The sequence below is a fragment of the Cherax quadricarinatus genome, chromosome 83, assembly GCF_038502225.1.
Source record: "Cherax quadricarinatus isolate ZL_2023a chromosome 83, ASM3850222v1, whole genome shotgun sequence".
Classification (NCBI taxonomy): Eukaryota; Metazoa; Arthropoda; class Malacostraca; order Decapoda; family Parastacidae; genus Cherax; species Cherax quadricarinatus.
Genome location: NC_091374.1, coordinates 17933439 through 17952278, shown reverse-complemented (window position 1 = coordinate 17952278; position 18840 = coordinate 17933439).

Here is an 18840-nt window from a genome sequence, read left to right as displayed (position 1 = left end):
CTTGTAGCTAGTTCTGGGATATCTGCACAAGGAGCGTGACACCAATTTCCACAAAAATGACAATTTATCCATGTGGTAGCCCGTTTGTTTGACTGACCACAGACTACACACAGCTTCATAATGATTTGAATGGTTGATTTACTGCAAGTCTACTAGCAACCTCTTGAATATTATATTAATAACCTTAAATGAAGCTCTAGCTATTTGTATTTCTGTTTCTAACTCTTTTTGTATATTGGACAGCTTACCGTCACGTTCCTGATTTTTAATGTTTGTGTTTATAAGGGCGCCTACAAACCCATGGCGTAATAGCGCACAAAATGCGCGCTAAAGGAATAACAGGAAAAGTCGGTCGATGGATCTATAATTTCCTCACGAACAGAACACAGAGAGTAGTCGTCAACAGAGTAAAGTCCGAGGCAGCTACGGTGAAAAGCTCTGTTCCACAAGGCACAGTACTAGCTCCCATCTTGTTCCTCATCCTCATATCCGACATAGACAAGGATGTCAGCCACAGCACCGTGTCTTCCTTTGCAGATGACACCCGAATCTGCATGACAGTATCTTCCATTGCAGACACTGCAAGGCTCCAGGCGGACATCAACCAAATCTTTCAGTGGGCTGCAGAAAACAATATGAAGTTCAACGATGAGAAATTTCAATTACTCAGGTATGGTAAACACGAGGAAATTAAATCTTCATCAGAGTACAAAACAAATTCTGGCCACAAAATAGAGCGAAACACCAACGTCAAAGACCTGGGAGTGATCATGTCGGAGGATCTCACCTTCAAGGACCATAACATTGTATCAATCGCATCTGCTAGAAAAATGACAGGATGGATAATGAGAACCTTCAAAACTAGGGAGGCCAAGCCCATGATGACACTCTTCAGGTCACTTGTTCTATCTAGGCTGGAATATTGCTGCACACTAACTATGGAAAATTTTCTAGGGTGCTTACCTGTATGTACCTCAACATTATATACATACCAGTAATCTCATTGGGAGACAATCATATTGTTTACCGTAGTCACCCCGTGTAGACATGTGAGAAAACTTAACCACCCCTGGTCGCACCAAGTGGTCCCCTCGACCTCACAATCTTATCCATATCTATCCGAGACCAGTATGGATTGGGTAGCACCCACAAGTACGGTGCTACTAATTAATTGTGGACTGTATAGATTATATTAGTTTAACTGAATGAAGGGGGGGGGGGGGGTAGGACACACATGGATACATCCGTCAAGGAAAACATTTGTACATAATCCCACTACTTACCAGATGTTCTCTGGTGGTCACTTGATGTAGCTGGATCACTCGTAACCTATCTAATTATAACATACCACCACTGGCCAGTCTAAGGTTGCTATAACTAGAAGGGTTACTTAACTGTGGGTGATTGATATTCCTCATTTCTTGATTCACCATCTCATTTTCGATGTCCTGCTACACCGACACGATTCTCATTCCAGCAGGACGAGGTATCCGCTGGTTTGTCCTGCTTTAGACGTCGTGACTCAAGGAGTTTCCCTTTCCTCGTCTCGTTAACAACGAGGTCTAACGTGTTCACTCGGAGCAAACGACTTATTTCACTTCACATATTCTCTTAACTTAGCGTTATTATCATTAATTACATTACAATTCACAAGCCGATTTAACGTCTCATAACTATTATACAAACTAGAGGTCACTCCATTAAGATCTGAGACCGATGAGTGATGATTAATCCAAGGGTAATTTTCCCCAGGACACAGTCCATTGTGACGCGTCAGTCACCCGGTCCTTCTCTTATCACACTTTTACCACTCTATTACCGTGGTCCCGTAAATCACGTTCCCTCACTCTCCACCAGGAACAATTACGACACTTCTTATTATGAAATGAGGCCTATATTAATCCTTAGGCCACCGTGAACGTCAGTTTCGTGGTTCCATGTTTTCTCAGCTTCCTCACCACCATTCAAAACAATACGCGCTCTCCCCCCCGCACATCCGCGCATGCGCAAAGGGAACTCTTGGTTCTACTCTTATTTTCAAATACATTTTTGACCCATATAGACACATTAAACACCTATTAGGCACTATAGTTTCGGAAAATCAAAAAATTTTCCACACTGCGGCCGGGCGGAGGTCGTTGCTAGACGACTTACATAATGTGGAGTACAATTTTCCCATCTTCACTGGCCACCCATATTTATTGAACCCTCAAAATGGACTAATTAGTGTTCCATTCTCTCAGGGGCATAAGCCTATGCTCCCTGGATTAATTTATTGGGCATACTGGAATTTTGAGACTTGAACAATAACAAGTCTCTCAGTATCCCAAGTCAGCCCCAGCACATTACTGCATATAGGCACCAACTCCATGGCCATCTATATTTATTGATCCCTCAAAATGGACTAATTAGTGTTCCATTCTCTCAGGGGCATAAGCCTATGCTCCCTGGATTAATTTATTGGGCATACTGGAATTTTGAGACTTTAACAATAACAAGTCTCTCAGTATCCCAAGTCAGCCCCAGCACATTTCTTCATTATTTCATTAACCCCTTCACATATCCTCATTAGTTCCTCTTCAGTTGACGTCACACCCGGAAATTGTCCACATAAGATTATTTACCCAATTACTTCGCTCAGTGGACCGCCTGTGCATTTAAGGTGTGCATTTATCGTCGCCTGAAGTAAGAACAATTTATTATTTAACTGCTTATTAATTATATCATTATAAGCAGTCAACAATTTTGGTGTCTTGCTCAGTTCGCAGAGCTGGGCCCTTTAACTGTCCATACGCCATCCTATAATTAGTAGGTAATTCTGGACGGTCAAGCTTCCACGGAAGTCGCACCCAGTAATGTCCAGATTCACATTTAACATCCTTCAGGTATTGTTCCTGAGTAAAGGAATCATTTGGACTTTCCTCATTTACATTAATCCCTATGCTGTCCAGCTCCCACAAATTAGACTGGTTCAACATCATTCTCGATAGAAGAATACTTGTACTGGGTTGACCTTTCATGAGTAAGACACCGTGACCGTATTCACTACTTCCTCTAGTCATTATTACTAGGCGGTAGTCTGCCATATATTACATGGCCCGTACCAGTGTTGAGGAGAGTGACACCGTATGGTTTTGGGTTTATGCCCTTTATCCTGAATTTTTACATCCAACACCGGCAAGGCTACCTCAGCTAGGCCATCATTATTGCCATTAGCTGCAACCTTTACATCAGTCACTGTAGTGTCAGGGTTATTAACATTATCATTATTGTCACCATTATTATAAGAATCACATACAACCCTGCACATAACTGTATGGTGCTTTCCCTTGTTGCATTGATAGCAACTGTTCAATTTGGTATGACAATCCTTTACATTATGATTGTCTAGACATCTGATAAATCTGTCAAGTTCTTTCATTCTTTCCACTTTAATGTCCCATGAATTACAGGCATTACAATTTTTAGTGAAATGAGTACCCTGGCAGAAGAGGCAGTCTCTCTTTTCCTTGCCTGACCTCTTATTAACCGGGTTACACTTACCGAGGTACTTATTCCTCTTACCTTGATGTGAGGAACCACTATTACTGATTCCTGACTTGATATGTGCCTATTTAACTCTTAACTATGATTATTACCACTGGGATTAATTTTCCCTTTTGAGACTTGACAGATACTTCAGCGTCATTATGTGTTATATCCTTAGAACTGTTTGGCTGGCTGGTCTGCAATTGAACAATTAATTCCTGCCGACCTAGTCTGATTTCCTCCAGACCGTACTATGGAGGTTTTGGCAAACCCACCCTTTGCATTAATAGGTTGATCAACTGCCTGGCTTACACCCTTTAATTTATTCAAAGCCTTACTTTTACAAGACAGTTTTTCTTCCAATTCGTAATGTTGATTAATTAAAACATTCATTTCCATTCTATCTGCACAATTCTCCAGCAGATCTCTTTCACAGTCTTTAAACCACAATTTGTACCAATCAAATCTACTCTCTAAAGCATCTAAATATAACTTTAATTCATTAGGGTTCACGGTTCTTTGATTCACTAAATCAAATGCCTTCGTCACATGGCTTTTAATAGCCTGTAATGATGCTTTCATTACTCTAAAATTCACGGACTTGTCAGCCACATTAACTCCATTAGATCCAGTCATGGTTAGAGAATTATTAATCACTGATTATACAACTTAAGTAGGCGCCTTATAAGAGTAATTCTTGCACTTTACTCTTGTATAAATCCTAGCCACACATGTGCTAGCAATTAATTGGGCTAATTGTCATCCATCACACGATCGATTAAACTTGTGCACCCTACACCCACTTCCTTCAATCAGTCACTTAATTATTAAGTAATTAATTCAATTAATTTTTTCACTGATTGCATCCGTTCTCGAAGGACCAACGGGCAGATATGGAAAATTTTCTAGGGTGCTTACCTGTATGTACCTCAACATTATATACATACCAGTAATCTCATTGGGAGACAATCATATTGTTTACCGTAGTCACCCCGTGTAGACATGTGAGAAAACTTAACCACCCCTGGTCGCACCAAGTGGTCCCCTCGACCTCACAATCTTATCCATATCTATCCGAGACCAGTATGGATTGGGTAGCACCCACAAGTACGGTGCTACTAATTAATTGTGGACTGTATAGATTATATTAGTTTAACTGAATGAAGGGGGGGGGGGTAGGACACACATGGATACATCCGTCAAGGAAAACATTTGTACATAATCCCACTACTTACCAGATGTTCTCTGGTGGTCACTTGATGTAGCTGGATCACTCGTAACCTATCTAATTATAACATACCACCACTGGCCAGTCTAAGGTTGCTATAACTAGAAGGGTTACTTAACTGTGGGTGATTGATATTCCTCATTTCTTGATTCACCATCTCATTTTCGATGTCCTGCTACACCGACACGATTCTCATTCCAGCAGGACGAGGTATCCGCTGGTTTGTCCTGCTTTAGACGTCGTGACTCAAGGAGTTTCCCTTTCCTCGTCTCGTTAACAACGAGGTCTAACGTGTTCACTCGGAGCAAACGACTTATTTCACTTCACATATTCTCTTAACTTAGCGTTATTATCATTAATTACATTACAATTCACAAGCCGATTTAACGTCTCATAACTATTATACAAACTAGAGGTCACTCCATTAAGATCTGAGACCGATGAGTGATGATTAATCCAAGGGTAATTTTCCCCAGGACACAGTCCATTGTGACGCGTCAGTCACCCGGTCCTTCTCTTATCACACTTTTACCACTCTATTACCGTGGTCCCGTAAATCACGTTCCCTCACTCTCCACCAGGAACAATTACGACACTTCTTATTATGAAATGAGGCCTATATTAATCCTTAGGCCACCGTGAACGTCAGTTTCGTGGTTCCATGTTTTCTCAGCTTCCTCACCACCATTCAAAACAATACGCGCTCTCCCCCCCGCACATCCGCGCATGCGCAAAGGGAACTCTTGGTTCTACTCTTATTTTCAAATACATTTTTGACCCATATAGACACATTAAACACCTATTAGGCACTATAGTTTCGGAAAATCAAAAAATTTTCCACACTAACAGCACCTTTAAAGGCAGGTGAAATTGCTGACCTAGAAAATGTACAGAGAACCTTCACGGTGCGCATAACGGAGATAAAACACCTCAATTACTGGGAGCGCTTGAGGTTCCTAAAACTGTATTCCCTGGAACGCAGGCGGGAGAGATACATGATTATATACACCTGGAAAATCCTAGAGGGACTAGTACCGAACTTGCACACGAAAATCACTCACTAGGAAAGCAAAAGACTTGGCAGACGATGCAACATCCCCCCAATGAAAAGCAGGGGTGTCACTAGCACGTTAAGAGACCATACAATAAGTGTCAGGGGCCCGAGACTGTTCAACTGCCTCCCAGCATACATAAGGGGGATTACCAACAGACCCTTGGCAGTCTTCAAGCTGGCACTGGACAAGCACCTAAAGTCGGTTCCTGACCAGCCGGGCTGTGGCTCGTACGTTGGTTTGCGTGCAGCCAGCAGCAACAGCCTGGTTGATCAGGCTCTGATCCACCAGGAGACCTGGTCACAGACCGGGCCGCGGGGGCGTTGACCCCCGGAACTCTCTCCAGGTAAACTCCAGGTAAACCAGTGAAGAGGCGGGGCCAGGAGCTATGAATCGACCCCAGCAACTACATATAAGTGAGTACATATAGGTGAATACACGCACACACACGTGTGGTAATTTTTTATTTACAGTGAGTGAGTGAGTTGTCTCTGAATTCATTAATTTTATCGCACTCCAGTACATAATGACGCAAGGTGTGACAACAGTCCATCTGGCAAAGTTTACATTTCGATTGGTCTACTTAAGTCTTTCTTTATAGATGTCAGCTAGGTCTGTATAAGTTGTATCATGTACTTGTAGCAATAAAGATTATTATTACTCCCGTCATCTCTCTGACAGACAAGTCGGACACCCTGGAACTGCAGTGGATTCAGAAGCGAGCGTTATGCTTGGCGCTGGACGTGAGGTGGCAAGACCACGTCAGTTTAGTTAATGTCTTTATTATGCACCCCATACCCATCCTGTGGGTGGTAGTCAAAAGATTACATAAGAACATAAGAACGAAGGAACACTGCAGAAGGCCTACTGGCCCATGCGAGGCAGGTCCAAGTCTCCTACCGGCTTAAGCCAATGCACCCAACCTAGTCAGGTCAGGTCACATTGACTTAAGGGAGGAACACGGCAACCGACCTGGTAGCACAAGCTATCAGGTCCAACTCACACCCACCCACATCCACTCATGTATTTATCCAACCTATTTTTAAAGCTACACAACGTTCTGGCCTCTATAACTGTACTCGGGAGTTTGTTCCACTCATCCACAACTCTATTACCAAACCAGTACTTTCCTATATCCTTCCTGAATCTGAATTTTTCCAACTTAAAACCATTGCTGCGAGTCCTGTCTAGGCTAGATATTTTCAGCACACTATTTACATCCCCTTTATTTATTCCTGTCTTCCATTTATACACCTCAATCATATCCCCCCTAATTCTACGTCTTTCTAGAGAGTGCAGATTCAGGGCCCTTAGTCTAACCTCATAGGGAAGGTTTCTGATACATGGGATCAACTTTGTCATCCTCCTTTGTACATTTTCCAGAGAATTTATATTCATTCTGTAATACGGTGACCAAAACTGTGCAGCATAATCTAAATGAGGCCTAACCAAGGATGTATAGAGTTGAAGAACAACCTGAGGACTCCAATTATTTATGCTTCTTGATGAAGCCAAGGATTCTATTAGCTTTATTGCGAACACTTATGCACTGTTGTCTTGGTTTCAGATTACTGCTAACCAGAACTCCTAAATCTTTTTCGCAATTTGTAATATTAAGATCTACATTATTTAGTTTATATGTGGCATGGTTATTGTCCTGTCCAACATTTAGAACTTTGCATTTGTCTATATTAAACTGCATCTGCCACTTCTCCGACCACTGCATCAGTCTATTCAAATCTTCCTGGAGTGCTCTAATGTCCTCGTCAGAATGAATTCGACGGCCTATTTTGGTGTCGGCAAACTTGCCGATGTCGCTCTTTATGCCCTCATCTATGTCGTTTATGTAGATTGTGAACAGCAGGGGGCCCAACACTGACCCCTGTGGAACACCGCTCGTGACGCTTCCCCACTCTGATTTCTCCCCATTTATGCAAACTCTCTGCTGCCTATTTGTCAACCATGCCTCTATCCAGGAAAAAATTTCTCCTCCTATTCCATGTGCCTTAATTTTCCTCAATAGTCTCTGATGTGGGACCCTGTCAAAAGCCTTACTGAAGTCCATATACACAATATCATATGCATTACCATGATCTACCTCCTCAAATACCTTAGTGAAAAAAGTTAATAAATTCGTAAGGCAGGAACGCCCCTTCGTAAAACCATGCTGAGATTCGTTGATTAATTTATGCTTTTCAAGGTGACTACGAACTGCCTCGGCAATTATTGATTCCATAAATTTTCCCACTATGGAGGTTAGGCTTATTGGTCTATAGTTCGAAGCTAAGGACCTGTCACCTGCTTTGAAAATAGGTATCACATTTGCCATTTTCCACTTATCTGGCACCATGCCAGTTTGTAGTGATATGTTGAAAAGATTAGCCAAAGGTGTGCTAAGCTCCTCTTCACATTCCTTTAGAACCCTTGCATACAGTTCATCAGGGCCTGGGGATTTGTTAGGTTTTAATTTATCTATTTGCCTAAGGACCATGTCACTTGTGACCCTAATCGTGCACAGTTTATTATCGTCCTGTTCTACATAATTTATCATTACTGGAATATCGCTGGTATCCTCCTGTGTAAAAACTGAGAGGAAGTATGTGTTAAAAATTCTACACATTTCCTTATCACTGTCAGTGAGCTGACCCGAGGAACTTTTGAGTGGGCCTATCTTGTCCCTGATCTTACTTCTGTATACCTGAAAGAATCCTTTTGGGTTAGTCTTCGATTCTCTTGCAACTTTAACCTCATAATCTGTTTTTGCTTTTCTAATTCCTTTTTTTATTTCTCTCTTTAACTGAATATATCGATTTCTTAATTGCCCCTCTCCTCTTTTGATTTGCCTATATATGCCTCTCTTTTGACCAATCAGATATTTTAATCTATTGTTCATCCATTTAGGATCATTTTTGTTTGATCTGATTTCCCTATTTGGAACATAATTTGACTGAGCAGCTAGAACTATGCCCTGGAAAGCATCATATCAGCAACCATCACCACTTACCTGACCCTTAGTCAGGTCATTCCAGTTCAGCCCACCTAAGTAATTTTTCAGTCCTATGAAATCAGCCAAGCGAAAGTCAGGGACGGAGACTTGATTGCCATTATTAGGGGAATTCCATGATATATTAAAACTGAGTGATTTGTGATCACTTTCCCCAAGCTCATCATTAACCTCAAGATTATTAATTAGCGTTTCCCTACTGGCAAGAACCAAGTCAAGGAGGTTATTTCCTCTAGTTGGCTCTGTCACAAACTGTTTTAAAAAACAATCCTGGATCGTATCAAGAAAGTCACCTGACTCTAAATTTCCTGTCAAATTGCTCCAGTCAATCTGTCTATAGTTGAAATCTCCCATTACCACAACATTTTCGTATGTAGATGCCTTACGAATTTCGTCCCATAGAAGTTTACTGCACTCCCTTTCAAGATTTGGGGCCCTGTAAATCACACCCAAAATTAGTTTTTCTCGGCCCTCGAGAAGCTGTAACCAAACAGATTCAGTGGCTGACGCTTCTACTTTTATATCTTGTCTAACACAACAATTTAAATTGTCTCTGACATACATCGCTACTCCACCACCCTTCCTGTTGACCCTGTCAGTGTGGAATAATTTATAGCCTTGTATGTGACATTCAGAGGGCATCTCTCTATCTTTCAGATTGAGCCAGGTCTCTGTTATAGCAATAATATCTATGTTTCCTGCACTTGCAATTAATCTTAGCTCATCTATCTTATTTCTTACACTCCTGCTATTAGTATAGTAAACCTTAAGGGAGCTAGTCCCTTGCTGTCCTCTGCTGTCCCCCTTTGTTTGCTGACCTGATCTATTGTCTTTATTTATAACTTCATGCTGAATGCCTTTTATACATTTACTGATTCCAACCCTAGTGTTGCAACCTGCTTGTTTCCCACACACACCCATACCTCTATCTTCTATCAGTTTAAAATCATAGGCATTTCACCAATGACCTTCTCAATTGAGTTTGCAAGTGCTACCACCCCAGCCCCAGAGAGATGTACCCCATCCCTTGCATACATATCATGTTTGCCATAAAAGTTGTTCCAGTTGTCAATGAATGGGATTGCAAGTTCCTTGCAGTATCTGTCTAGCCAGCAATTTACACCAATTGCCCTAGACAACCATTCATTTCCTACTCCCCTTCTAGGCAAGATGCTACATATGATTGGGACCCCTCCCTTAGACTTAATGAAATCTATAGCTGACCTGTACTTACCTAGCAGCTCTTCTCTCCTACCCTTCCCAACATCATTTCCACCAGCACTGAGACAAATAATGGGCTCGTTTCCATTACCTGACATGATATTATCCAGCCTGTCAACTATGTCCCCAACACCAGCTCCAGGGAAGCACACTCTATCTCATCTTCTTATTCCTATTACAAAAAGCACGGTCAATATATCTTACCTGAGAGTCACCAACCACAAGAATGCGCTTACCTCTGTTAGCAGGGGCAGTAGTACCCTTACCTTCACTGACCACTGAAGTACATTCACCCTGAAGAACAGAGAAGCGATTTCCTACCTTCAGATCTTCACTCTTAACTTTCCTTATTCTGATTCTCCTCCCATTACTGGTTACCACTCGCAACTTGTAGCAGGTGCTGGACTGCACCTCACTGCTGGTAGCCGTTGCTACCTCCACACCTACAGCCTCCTCACAGCGGGAGACAGACTGCGCCTCACTGCTAGAAGCCTCATTCCCCACAACTCCAGCCACCTCACACTCTCTCCCAGACCCACTGAGGTGGACCTTCAGCCTCCTAATCTCCTCTTGGAGAAGCAAGACCTCCTCCTTCAACTCTCCAACCTCAATTTTTAAAACACTGCAGAAGCAAGCCATGCTTTGTAACCGTCCACGCTAATCCCCAAAGCAGCTCAGGGTCTGTGACCTCACGTGACGACTGACCACTGAACACAGAGATACATAATGGGTCCAGGGACTGGGCTCCCAAGATCAGATGTCAGAACTTTGGGGCGCAGTCCCTGAACCCATTATGTACCTCTGTAATATGTAAATACCTTTCTAACTTGTCATGATTGCGACCAGATCTACCTTGAGTTCATTACCTTTGTAACTTGAAAAGCTCACCACGAGCGAGTCTCTCCGCATCAGCACTAGCATCCCGACTCTCAACGTCTGGGAGACACTCAGTGTCAGGCAACTCGATAAACTAGAGACATACCACGACATTTGAACTACCTTCCTTGACGAGACTATTAGGCGTTCTTACAACTGTCTAAATATCTTCCGGTCTCTCTATAATTCTGTTTCACTTCCTTTTTAGTTGTGCCATTTGAGCGACTAGTTTATTGTGCACCCCATGCTCATCCTGTGAGAGAAAAAAAAAACAGGATTACAGAAGTCAGATGCCAGTGAACATTGTTACATCACTAAAAAGGAATAGTAGTCATTTAGTATTTTTAAATTATTTCATATAGTTGTTGTACACAGTACAGTAAGGAATACAATAAAAAATATTGTTACCACTAAAAGAATAATAAAGACATTGGTCACAGCTGGATTGCGATCTCTATATAGTCTGTTCATTTAGTGACGCAAAATATGGATACAATCTCATGATTTCAGATATCTTATCATTAACAATGAAGTATTTTGCAATATCCTGTAATTTTTGCATGGAGGTGTCTCTAAAAGGTTGGATGTTTGGACACTAATAAATAATGCTCGGTGTCTGGCCGTGTCTGTCCACACGCTTTGCATTTTGTCATTGACATCTCCATACAAACCGTACTGCCAGAGATACTTATAGCCTAACCTTAGTCTAGCAGATACATCTTGCCATCTACTGACCGTGTTACTTTCTCCATAGATATATTTGACTTTACACATTTCATAATGAGGAATAATGGATATTTTAGATGCTGTCTCTACTGTTCTACCTTCTTCAAGCTCGTTTACTAGCTAATCTCTGACAATGTTTCGTCAACTTCTGTTTGAAAAACCAAAGTTATACTCAACATTCTCTTTATTTAACGATTATTTAGCTAATTCATCACATCTGTCATGCTTCTGGAGGCCTATGTGATAGGCCTCCAGGAGCATGACATATGCCTAGCTTCAAACACAAGCATGCTATGTTCAGGCTTCAAACTCTACCTTAACTTATATATTTTATCTTGTCAATTTAAATCTAGTTATACTCTAATTCTTGTAAACAACTTATATAACACCTTAGTGCAATTACAATTCAGAGTCTTGTGCCTTTTTTATATTATTAGATTAAACTCAGTTGTACTATAGTCAATACCAAATTCATTATATTAGACCATATTGCAATTACTAGTGAGAGACTGGTGCTATTTTTAATTTGTATTTTTATATTATTAGATTAAATCTAGTTGTACTATAGCTCATTCTAGCTCAGAACATAGACTCCACAAAAGTCATTATATTAGACCTTAGTGCAATTACAAGTGAGAGTCTTGTTCTATTTGAAATTAGTATTTTTATATTACTAGTTTATACCTAGTTGTACTTTAGTTCATTCCAGCACAACACATAGACAACATGAACTTCATTATGTGTAGTAGTGACTATACTCTAGATGACCAAAATACTCTAGCTATATACTTATCCAAGCTTCCCACCACTACAGATATCAGTACTAGAACTCAACACATAACTCAGGATATAAATAACCATAATTTAAACCTAGAAGATGATTGATCACGCTGACCCTGATCTAAACCTCCATAATCTGACACCCAGTCAACACCTATTGGAAAGTAACTGCCTTTATTACACAGCATCACAAGCCAGCACTATCCTAAACAATGCTAAAAGCCTATCAGTACTTAACTACAACATCAGGTCCTTAAACAAACACTATGATGACCTCCTGGCACTCCTTGAATCACTAAAGACACCCTTCTCCTGCATTATTCTTACTGAGACCTGGCTTAAGCAGGACACAATAGATATCTACCCTCTACCAGGATACACAGCAATTCACAACTGCAGACCAAACCAAGTTGGGGATGGTATTGCAATCTATTACTCTAACCAATTATCTTGTATTAGCACCACTTGCTTTAGTGATGAATATGGGGAATACATTTTTGCTAATTTTACTGTAAAAAACCTTAAGACACCTATAACAATCGGTGCCATTTACCGGATACCTCACACAAACATCCCAAATTTCAGTGAGAAGTTAAAGTCACTAATAACAAACAGTCAAATGAATAAGCACCACCTTCTCTTAGCTGGAGACTTCAACATCAACCTTGGCTTACTAGGTGATCAGCCTGTAACTGATTTCATCAACAATATGAACAACACACTTCTCATACCAACAATAACTAAACCAACCAGGCTCACTGAGACAAGTGCAACCATAATAGACCACATATGGACCAATATACTAGCCCCCCTTAAATCAGGGATAATCACAGATAGCACTTCAGACCATTACCCTACCTTCCTCCTGACAAACATTAATAAACCACCACTTGAATACAACAAAGTCTCATTTAGACTCCATGACGAGGCCTCAGTAAGGAAGTTCACAACTGACCTAGAGATTGTTGACTGGCCTACAGAATTCTCCAAGGCCAATGGTATTGATGACTGGACAGACATTTTTCTTAACAAATTACTTAGACTATACAACAAACATTGTCCTATAAAAACGAAACAGATCACAAACAAACGGCTTGGTTGCCCATGGCTAACCAGCACCATTCTGAAATCCATTGACAAGAAACACCAATATGAAAAGCAATATAGACAGGGCTTAATACACAAAGATATTCTTAAACACTATTCATCAGTTCTCACCAAAGTAATAAAGAAAGCCAAACAACTATACTACTCCAGTAGATTCACAGACACTAGAGGAGATATAAAAAAGACCTGGAAAACACTCTCTCAGATTCTAGGGACCCACAAACTGAGAAAAAAACAAGAATTTTGTCCTAACTAAACATAATGAAACACCACTACATCCCACTGACACAGCTAACAAGATAAACGACTTCTTCTCAACCATAGGATCTAATCTCGCCAATAAAATCCCACATACTAATGCCCATGCCGGGGACTACCTAGATGGGAATTTCCCAAATTCCTTCTATCTTGCACCAACTGAGCCCTCGGAAGTCACCGAGATTATAAAGTCACTTAAAAACAACTCAGGGAATCTGTCTAATGTCCCACCATTACTGTACAAGCGAGCGGCCCATATCTTTTCGCATGCTATTTCATTACTTTTTAACAAGTCACTAGAAACTAGCACCTTCCCGAAACTACTCAAGATGGCAAGGGTTACACCAATACATAAAGGTGGTGACCCTACAGACTTAAACAACTATAGGCCAATATCAAACTTACCATTGCTATCCAAAATCTTTGAGAAACTCGTGCACAGGAGACTATATTCATTTATAACAGCACAAAACATACTCAACCCCTGCCAATTTGGATTTAGGAAAAATAAAAGCACTAATGATGCAATCATAAAAATGCTAGATCTCCTTTACACAGCATTGGAAAATAAGGAATATCCACTAGGAATTTTTATTGACTTAAGAAAAGCTTTTGACACAGTAGACCACGACATCCTACTCCACAAACTTGACCATTACGGTATAAGAGGCCATGCACTTGCTTATTTCAAATCTTACCTTACTAATAGGTATCAGTATGTTACCATTAAAGACACAGCATCAACAACACGGCCACTTGATACTGGAGTTCCGCAGGGAAGTGTCCTTGGTCCCCTGCTCTTCCTCATATACATCAGTGATCTTCCAAACGTATCCCAACACCTGAAACCCATTCTCTTTGCTGACGACACGACTTATGTCATCTTTCACCCTAATCTTGCCACCCTCAACACCATTGTTAACGAGGAGCTGATCAAAATATCGACTTGGATGACAGCCAATAAACTTACGCTTAACACTGACAAAACCTACTATATTATGTTTGGTAGCAGAGCAGGAGATGCACAAATTAACATTAAGATCGACAACACTCTAATTACCAGACATAATGAGGGCAAATTCCTAGGCCTATACCTTGACAACAACCTGAATTTCAGCACCCATATCCAACACATAACCAAAAAAGTATCCAAAATAGTTGGGATCCTCTCCAAGATACGATACTATGTGCCGCAAAATGCCCTTCTCACACTATACCACTCATTTATTTATCCATACCTCACCTATGCTATTTGTGCTTGGGGATCAACTGCAGCAACACACCTAAAGCCAATAATAACCCAACAAAAAGCCGCAGTAAGAATAATCACTAAATCCCATCCCTGGCAACACCCCCCCCCACTCTTCATAGATCTAAACTTACTCCCTGTTCAGTACATTCACACTTACTACTGTGCAATTTACATCTACAGGACCTTAAACTCCAATATCAACCTTGACCTAAAACGCTTTCTTGATAGTTGTGACAGAACCCACAGGCATAACACCAGACACAAACATCTCTACGACATTCCCCATGTCCGACTAAACTCTAGGCTGGAATATTGCTGCACTCTAACAGCACCTTTCAAGGCAGGTGAAATTGCCGACCTAGAAAATGTACAGAGAACTTTCACGGCACGCATAACGGAGATAAAACACCTCAATTACTGGGAGCGCTTGAGGTTTCTAAACCTGTATTCCCTGGAACGCAGGAGGGAGAGATACATGATTATATACACCTGGAAAATCCTAGAGGGACTAGTACCGAACTTGCACACGAAAATCACTCACTACGAAAGCAAAAGACTTGGCAGACGATGCACCATCCCCCCAATGAAAAGCAGGGGTGTCACTAGCACGTTAAGAGACCATACAATAAGTGTCAGGGGCCCGAGACTGTTCAACTGCCTCCCAGCACACATAAGGGGGATTACCAACAGACCCCTGGCAGTCTTCAAGCTGGCACTGGACAAGCACCTAAAGTCAGTTCCTGATCAGCCGGGCTGTGGCTCGTACGTTGGTTTGCGTGCAGCCAGCAGCAACAGCCTGGTTGATCAGGCGCTGATCCACCAGGAGGCCTGGTCACAGACCGGGCCGCGGGGGCGTTGACCCCCGAAACTCTCTCCAGGTAAACTCCAGGTAAACCTTTACAAAAATTCAATGTATGTCAAAGGCCCTAAAATCTGGAACACCCTACCTGAGAACTCTAGAACTGCAGACACATTCATCATCTTCAAAACTACCATTAGAAAACATCTTATCTCCCTGATAAACCCCATCAACTAACTACACGAATACCACCTGGTGGTTCACACTTACACTCACTCACCCATTTGACCATAAACAGAAATATTAATCTCAATCTTAAAATAATGAATCCTGTGATACTCCAATACTCCATGTAATACTGAAACTATGTACTGTGCCAAAACAAAAGCATTCACATTGCTAAACTCACAAACAAGTATTTAGTCACTTAGCCATAATACCAACTTACCTCATAATTTGTAATATTTTAAAATAAAGAATTAAACTATGTCTGCCCGAAATGCCTAGCCATGCTAAGCGTTCTAGTGGTACACTCTGTAATCACTATTTTACTACATGTAAATCACACAATAACCAAATTTCTGTAAACTCAGCATTGTAATCCTTATAGAGAATAAACTTTGAATTTGAATTTGAATTTGAATCGTCTGCCGAGTCTTTTGCTTTCATAGGGAGTAATTTTCGTGTGCAAGTTTGGTATTAATCCCTCTAGGATTTTCAAAGTGTATATAATCATGTATCTTTCCCACCTGCGTTCTAGAGAGTACAGGTTGAGGAACTTCAAAGTGTTCCCAGTAATTGAGGTGTTTTATTGCAGTTATGTGTGCCGGGAAGGTTCTCTGTAAACTTTCTAGGCCAGCAATTTCACCTGCCTTGAAAGGAGCTGTTAGTGTGAAGCAATATTCCAGCCTAGATAGAACAAGTTTACCTGGAGTTTACCTGGAGAGAGTTCCGGGGGTCAACGCCCCCGCGGCCCGGTCTGTGACCAGGCCTCCTGCTGGATCAGAGCCTGATCAACCAGGCTGTTGCTGCTGGCTGCACGCAAACCAACGTACAAGCCACAGCCCGGCTGGTCAGGAACCGACTTTAGGTGCTTGTCCAGAGCCAGCTTGAAGACTGCCAGGGGTCTGTTGGTAATCCCCCTTATGTATGCTGGGAGGCAGTTGAACAGTCCCGGGCCCCTGACACTTATTGTATGGTCTCTTAACGTGCTAGTGACACCCCTGCTTCTCATTGGGGGGATGTTGCATCGTCTGCCAAGTCTTTTGCTTTCGTAGTGAGTGATTTTCGTGTGCAAGTTCGGTACTAGTCCCTCTAGTATTTTCCAGGTGTATATAATCATGTATCTCTCCCGCCTGCGTTCCAGGGAATACAGGTTCAGGAACCTCGAGCGCTCCCAGTAATTGAGGTGTTTTATCTCCGTTATGCGCGCCGTGAAGGTTCTCTGTACATTTTCTAGGTCAGCAATTTCACCTGCCTTGAAAGGTGCTGTTAGTGTGCAGCAATATTCCAGCCTAGATAGAACAAGTGACCTGAAGAGTGTCATCATGGGCTTGGCCTCCCTAGTTTTGAAGGTTCTCATTATCCATCCTGTCATTTTTCTAGCAGATGCGATTGATACAATGTTATGGTCCTTGAAGATGAGATCCTCCGACATGATCACTCCCAGGTCTTTGACGTTAGTGTTTCGCTTTATTTTGTGGCCAGAATTTGTTTTGTACTCTGATGAAGATTTAATTTCCTCGTGTTTACCATATCTGAGTAATTGAAATTTCTCATCGTTGAACTTCATATTGTTTTCTGCAGCCCACTGAAAGATTCGGTTGATGTCCGCCTGGAGCCTTGCAGTGTCTGCAATGGAAGACACTGTCATGCAGATTCGGGTGTCATCTGCAAAAGAAGACACGGTGCTGTGGCTGTGATCCTTGTCTATGTCGGATATGAGGATGAGGAACAAGATGGGAGCGAGTACTGTGCCTTGTGGAACAGAGCTTTTGACCGTAGCTGCCTCGGACTTTACTCTGTTGACGACTATTCTCTGTGTTCTGTTAGTGAGGAAATTATAGATCCATCGACCGACTTTTCCTGTTATCCCTTTAGCACGCATTTTGTGCGCTATTACGCCATGGTCACACTTGTCGAAGGCTTTTGCAAAGTCTGTATATATTACATCTGCATTCTTTTTATCTTCTAGTGCATTTAGGACCTTGTCGTAGTGATCCAATAGTTTAGACAGACAGGAGCGACCTGTTCTAAACCCATGTTGCCCTGGTTTGTGTAACAGATGGGTTTCTAGATGGGTGGTGATCTTGCTTCTTAGGACCCTTTCAAAGATTTTTATGATATGGGATGTTAGTGCTATCGGTCTGTAGTTCTTTGCTGTTGCTTTACTGCCCCCTTTGTGGAGTGGGGCTATGTCTGTTGTTTTTAGTAACTGTGGGACGACCCCCGTGTCCATGCTCCCTCTCCATAGGATGGAAAAGGCTCGTGATAGGGGCTTCTTGCAGTTCTTGATGAACACGGAGTTCCATGAGTCTGGCCCTGGGGCAGAGTGCATGGGCATGTCATTTATCGCCTGTTCGAAGTCATTTGGCGTCAGGATAACATCGGATAGGCTTGTGTTAACCAAATTTTGTGGCTCTCTCATAAAAAATTCATTTTGATCTTCGACTCTCAGTCTGGTTAGCGGCTTGCTAAAAACTGAGTCATATTGGGACTTGAGTAGCTCACTCATTTCCTTGCTGTCATCTGTGTAGGACCCATCTTGTTTAAGTAGGGGCCCAATACTGGATGTTGTTCTCGACTTTGATTTGGCATAGGAGAAGAAATACTTTGGGTTTCTTTCGATTTCATTTATGGCTTTTAGTTCTTCCCGCGATTCCTGACTCCTATAAGATTCCTTTAGCTTGAGTTTGATGCTTGCTATTTCTCTGACCAGTGTCTCCCTACGCATTTCAGATATATTGACCTCTTTTAGCCGCTCTGTTATTCTTTTCCGTCGCCGGTAAA